Below are 7040 nucleotides of genomic sequence, written 5' to 3'. Positions count from 1 at the left end.
TTACATTTCTAGATTTGGTGGAATTAAACATAGAAGGATTAATTATTGTAATTATGCTTTGATGACTACTATTATGAATTCTAACGATCCTAAGTCTTTTGATCAAGCTAACTCTCAACCTCATTGGCAGAAAGCCATGCAAGAGTAATATGATTCTTTAATGGCTAATCAAACTTGAGACTTAGTCAATTTACCTCATGGCAAGAATATAGTTTCATGTAAATGGTTATACAAAAAAAAATTGAATACTAATAATGAAATTAGCAAATTTAAGGCTAGACTAGTTGCTAAAGGTTTTTCACAAATTGAAGGATTAGACTATAATGAAACTTTTGCTCCTGTTGCTAAAATGCCTACTATCAAATTAGTTCTTGCTTTAGCATCTAAAATGAATTGGCCCATTCATCAAATGGATGTTAAAAGTGCCTTCTTAAATGGTGATTTACATGAAGAAATCTATATGGCTCAACCTCCTGGATTTGTTAAGAAAGGTAGTGAAAATCTGGTTTGCAAATTGAACAAATCTATTTATGGTCTTAAACAATCACCTAGAGAATGGTATTCTAAAATTAATTCTTTCTTTATTTCTCAAGTTTTTGCTAAAAGTAATAATGATCCTAATTTGTATATTAAACATACTAATGATGATATTATCATTGTTATTGTTTATGTAGATGATCTAATACTCACTTCTAGTTCAGACGCTTTGATTTCTGATATCAAGTTTCAACTTAAACAAAAATTTCAGATGACTGATTTAGGTATCTTACATTACTTCTTAGGTATGCAAATTTGCCAAACTCCTAAGGGTATCTTTCTTTCTCAAAGAAAGTATGCTTATGATATTTTAGAAAAATTTAAGATGAATGACTCTAACCATGTTTCAATTCCATGTGAATTAGGAACTAAATTAATGACTGATATGAATACTCCTTTTGTTGATGAAACTTTGTATAAACAGTTGGTAGGAATTTTAAATTATTTAACTCTTACTAGACCTGATATTGCTTATAGTGTTGGTTTAGTTTCTCGATTTATGTCTAAACCTCAACAAACTCATTTTAAAGTTGCTAAACGAATCTTAAGGTACATTAAAGGAACTATTAATATGGGATTATTTTATGATGCAAATTCTGAATTTATTTTGCATGGCTATACTGATTTCGATCTAGGTGGAAATCCCAATGATGGAAAATCCACTTGTGGTTATTGTTTCTTTGTTGGTTTAGGTGCAATTTCTTGGAAAAGCAAAAAAGAACACTCTATTTCCCTTTGCTCAACTGAAGCTGAATACAAAGGTTGTACCAATGCAGCTAAGGAAGCTTTATGGATTAGAAGACTTCTTGATGATTTGGGTCTACCTCAACAATCACCTACACCTATACATTGTGACAATCAAAGTGCTATTGCCTTGGCAAAGAATCTAGTTTATCATGCACGAACCAAACATATTTCACTTCAACATCACTTCATTCGAGAAACAGTTGAAGACAAGAAAATTGCTCTTCTTTATTGTAAAGGAGAAGATCAAGTGGCTGATATTTTAACCAAACCACTTTCTAAAGAGAGATTTCAGTTCCATTGTAAAAATTTGGGTTTACAAACCGTTGATGTAAACTCCCCAAGTAAAGATTAAGGGGGGGTGTTAGAAAGGTTAATCTTTCCTTGGATGTATTAATTGGGATATTCCAAGGGTCCCTAAATGTAGTTTTTCCTCTTGTACACATGTGGAGGACATGTCATTGTTTGTCCTTTATTCCACATGTAAGGACAACTCTTGTTTATTTCTTTATTTAGTTTATCCTCCTTAAGAGGATTGTGACACTTTGCACACACCTATTATGAATGTGGCATTCATAGAAATGGGAGTTACAAATGCAACTCCTTTCTCATCTCTATATAAGAGATGCTCCTCCTTCTTTCTTCTTCACTCTTATCACTTTGATGTTATTGTATTGAGCTATTTTTCTCCAACACACTCTCTCTCTCTTCTCTAGGCATTTGCCTTCATTCATAACACTCACAAGGGGTTTTCTTTGCTTTCCCCTTATAAATCCTTGTCTCCATTGTTGAACCATCTTGGTGTATGCTCTTGGATTTTTCTTATCTTATGGTAACATTGTTTCACACTTAACTTACTTGGATTGTTTCTTGTTCCTTGCTCAATCTTATCATTTCTTACAGATAGAGATATATGTAAATAAGGAAGCCATGTGTAAAGATAGAAATATTTGTAAATAATATGTGCATATTGTATGGGGGAGATATATGTAAATTAGTACGTCAAATTTTGCACATAAGTTTTGGCTCACAAGTGTTTTTGTCACTAATGCCAAAGGGGGAGACTGTTGGAATTATGGTATATTTGTCATTAGTGTAAACACTTATTCAATTCTGAATTCTTATCTAGCTCATCACTTAGTGTACAATGTATACCAAGTATTCAGTGGTTACCTTATAAGTTCAGCAGGTAAATAGTTCTCACCAAGCATTCCAGAGGATACCGAGTGAAAAAGGTAAACAAAAAATTCAGTGTTTACTGAGTGAAAAATGTAAACAAAGGATTCAGTGTTTATTGAGTGAAAAAGATAAATGAAGGAATTAGTGTTCACTGAGCAAAGCAAGGTAAATGAAGAAGTTAGCTTCTACCAAGTGACACTATATCTACTGAGTCACCAATGGTTATCAAGTTCCAAACAATGTTGTGTGGCTAGTATGAATTGTGCCTCTACTTCTACCAAGTGCATGACGATGCTGAGTAATGTAGTGGATTCCAAGTATTAGAAGGTCACTGAGTCAGCTTGAGGAACTCAAGTTTTCTACTATCTAGCCGACTCAGTAATGTTTTATTCACTTGTGTTTTGGCCGACCTTGTAATTGTAAATATTGGAATGGTATATATGTAATGTATGATATCATTTGCAGTATGGGAACACATATGAAATATTTGAAGAGATTAATGTTCGCATGTAAAGAAGGTATATGCAAATCAGCAGCAGAGTAAAAGGGATTCAACAAGGTCAACATAGGAGCAAAAAAGTTATATCTATCACATCAAGTGATCAATGAAAAATGGATATTATCAGCAAACAATTGTAAGTAGATCCACTACTTCATCCTAACAGGTGAATCAGTTTATAAATCCTTTAATAGAGTAGACTTAACAGTCTTTTTGTAAATCTCCTAATAGAGTGCATACTTCATTGTATGTTTGAAAATCCTCTAACAAGGTGGATCTAGCAGTCCTACTTGCTCCTAATAGGGTAGATCACCATAAGTGATCATTTTAATCCTTAATAGGCTAACTTTATACTGCAGTATTGAAGTTTTGTGGGCATCATCCCCACCCCAATTTTACTTTCTATTTGGAAGGTTTCTGGGTCACCAAATCTCTATATACATGTGCAATGAATATTTTTTCTTTTAGTTATGCAGTAGATTAGATGAATGAATGGTGAATGGTTAAAATGTGGAATTGTTTAAAAGTTTTATATGTTACTGATTCACCCCTCCCCTCTCAGTAACCTATCTTATCTTGAATATTTCCAATATATATAAATAGACTATGGTAACATTGTGAGTTTATGACATTGTATATTTGGAGATTTAAGATTTGATGTCATTGTATACTTAGTTAATATTTCAGATTGGTCTCATGGTGATATGGTTATCGGTATTTAGTTTGCATATGTATGATGGCTTGTTGGGTTTACAAGTTGTGCAGTGTTCTAAGTAGTCTAAACTTATAGGTTGCATTTATAGCTTGGATATGGGTTGTTTTGCCCATTGATCTTTCATTATTAATGCATATTTAGATTGGTGGCTTGGATCTGGTTTGTCTATGCCTTAAGTCACATGATTTGCCATTTTTTTTCTTCACATAGAAGAGATAAGATGTTGTTACTAAGTATAGTCATGGTGGAGGATTGTGGTTGACTATTTTATGCTAATAGGTTGGACATATTGAGAGTCAGATGCTTGGTTCATGGATGTGATCATGGTGTTATAGATTTTGGCATGACATGATTGAATATACAAGTACATCCTTGATGTTTATTGGTTTGGATTCTTGATTTGGTTATGGTCATATATCTTCTTGGTTGAGGATCATGGTTGTTTGGTTTCTTTTGAGGAGCTCATGATGTGCACTTTGAGTTCTTTGATGGTTTGATGCCTTGGTTGATGGTTTTTCATCATGATGTCATGGATAGCTTGGATACTTGGTTTAGTGGGAACTTGTGACAATGATGAGGTGATAGTATAGGATTAGTTCCTAGTTTGGTTTGTATCTTCTTGGTTTGGAGATCTTTGTTTCATTTGGTATTAACACTTTGGTTTTGTGAGTGTTTGTAGATGTTGGAGGTTTGTCTTAGATCTTGTTGCTATAGAAGCATCTTTAACATTTGCATGGTGCACTTGGTTATCTTCATGGTGTGTGAAGATGGTTAGATCTTGAGGACTCATGGGGTTCTTGGTTTTCTTCATGGTGTGTGGAGATGGTTGCATCTTGAGGACTAATGGGGTTCTTGATAAAAGTGTGGTTTATGCTTTCATTTTTCATTTTATCCTTGGTGTGAGGATGGTTTCATTATTATGTCATGATATACTCTTGATACATGTTTAGATTTTTGACATGTTATATTATCTTTATATGGAGCATGTTATCTCTTTAGTTGAGATGGTTTAGATCATATTGTCATTTTTATGTTCTTAGGCCATGGTTGGAACTTTGACATTGATCTTGGTTTAGTTTTTTGGTATCGAGTACATTGATCATAAGCTGGATACTTCATGATATTGCTACATTGCATTCAAAGTTGGCATGGATTGATTGGTTGTAGGTGCTCATTGATTCTTAGAGATAGTGGTGAGGCTGATTTCTCTTTTATTAGAGAAGTATTTATTGGTGCAATTGATGGTTTTAGTAGGAGAGTCTAAGGGGAATTCACTTGATATGGACTTGAGGGGAGATTGTTTTTAGATGAGTCTTGATTGGAGATTGTTAGAAACAATAGTCCACCAAGATAACTGAGAAAAGGGGGGGTGGGGCATGAATTAGTTATCCAAGAATTAAAATATTTATCAAACTTAACCACTTAACCAAAGTAAATAGTAACCATATAATGATGCACATAGACAATTACACTAGATATGTTGACTAGGAAAACCCTTGATCAAAGGGAAAACCTTGATGGGAATGATGCCCACAAGATGATGTACTAATATAAATATTCCTTGTTAGAGGATGGACCCTATTAGGAGTCTATTACAACATTTAGTACAATGAGTCTCTATTAAGAGAATTTTAATCCCTATTAGGACATTCCAACCCTATTAGGAGCTATGGTATAATGTATGCAAGTAGAGCCCACTACCCAAACATGTAATTTCAATTACAAGAAGAGCTCACTACTTATCCAAGTAATTTACTGTTATCTTCTTCTTTCATCTATCCTTTCCTTTGTCCTATCAACTAGACCAATCACTTTCAGACCTTGTAGATAAAGTCACAAACCTTAGATCCAAATACCAAACCTCGAATTACTCAGTAAAACCTCAGCAATTGAAGTTTCCTTCACTTCCACACTGCTTTGCTCAACTTTGCATTTCTCACTCTTTATTGCTTATAAATTCATATCATCACACTCCATGATAAAGGAAAATGTCCTTCCTTTATACCAAGTCCTCAAAACAATTCTTTGAGTTAGCTATTAGACCTTCTCAATTAATTATTATAGTACCACATTAAGAACATGTTACACTTAGCTATAACATTAATTTTTCACCTTTCAACTTGAATAACTTTATTTACATGGACTATTGTGATGAACGCACTTAGCCACATCATCCTCAACATCTCCTCAAGTTTGATCCTCAAGATATCAACTCTAACAAGACATATAACAAGTTTACCAAAACATGCCTCTATAAACTCTATCTTAGAATAGAGATCACCAAAACTTACATAATTTCTTCTAGACTTATCCTTCCTTCTTTTGACATTAACTAAATATACCAAATACTCAAACATATCTCTCATAACCTCAAGTGGTTATCATGATCAACTAGTCATTTATACCAACTTGATCTTTTGATTGTTCTTCTGTCAGATACCATCAAAAATTGCTATGCAGACATAAAACATGCTATGTTGACATTAATAAAAAACTCAGTCATGAATGTAACATATCATCATATTAGTACTCCCCCATAGGAATATAAGTAGCATTCATGCTTCCAACCAATCTTTCAACAATCTCCCCAATCTTCCAACAATCTCTCCCTTTGGCATTGATGGTGACATAGATGAAACACATCTAGTTTCAAGAATACCAACAAAAGACTGTTAGTCTTCAAATCCTCTTTATCAATCATACTCTCCCATTGATATACCTCAGTGTTCTCACTACCAAAATAAATTTTGTATGTTATCTTATGTCAAACTTCTCCCTTTTAGCATAATGTTTTCCATGCAATAATTCTCCCCCATTGACATCAATGTCAAAGGTAACCAACTCTAGTGCATGAAACTCTGCAACAACTAGCACTTACTCAGCTCGAGTTTCAAAAGGCACTATTGAAAACAATATAGAAAAGAGTCCTAGCTGAATCTATCCATCACAGATACTCCCCCATATAAGAAACATCAACATTCAGTCCAAACAAACAATGGTGCTTTTTTGCACTGGACTGATGCACTCTTGCATCTTCTACTCTAATGTAGGAAGGGGCATAACCCCAAGAATACCTCACAAATACTCAAAAGTCTATTTGAAAAGAGGCTTAGTGAACATATTTAAAATTTTCTCCTTAGTGCTCACATACTCCAATCTGATTTCTTTTTCTGCAACTTTTTCTCTCAACATATGATACTTAATAGAAATGTTCTTAGTCCTTGAATACAATATTAGATTCTTAGACATATTTATTGTACTTGTGTTGTCACAATGAATAACAACATGTTCACTAATTTCTATTCTTATATCTTTAAGCAACTACTTCATCCACATTACTTGATTGCAATTATTTTCTGCTACAAC

The sequence above is a fragment of the Cupressus sempervirens genome, chromosome 3 (genome assembly GCF_028749045.1).
Source record: "Cupressus sempervirens isolate cs-2001-9-10 chromosome 3, ASM2874904v1, whole genome shotgun sequence".
Lineage (NCBI taxonomy): Eukaryota > Viridiplantae > Streptophyta > Pinopsida > Cupressales > Cupressaceae > Cupressus > Cupressus sempervirens.
This window is presented reverse-complemented; position numbering follows the sequence as displayed.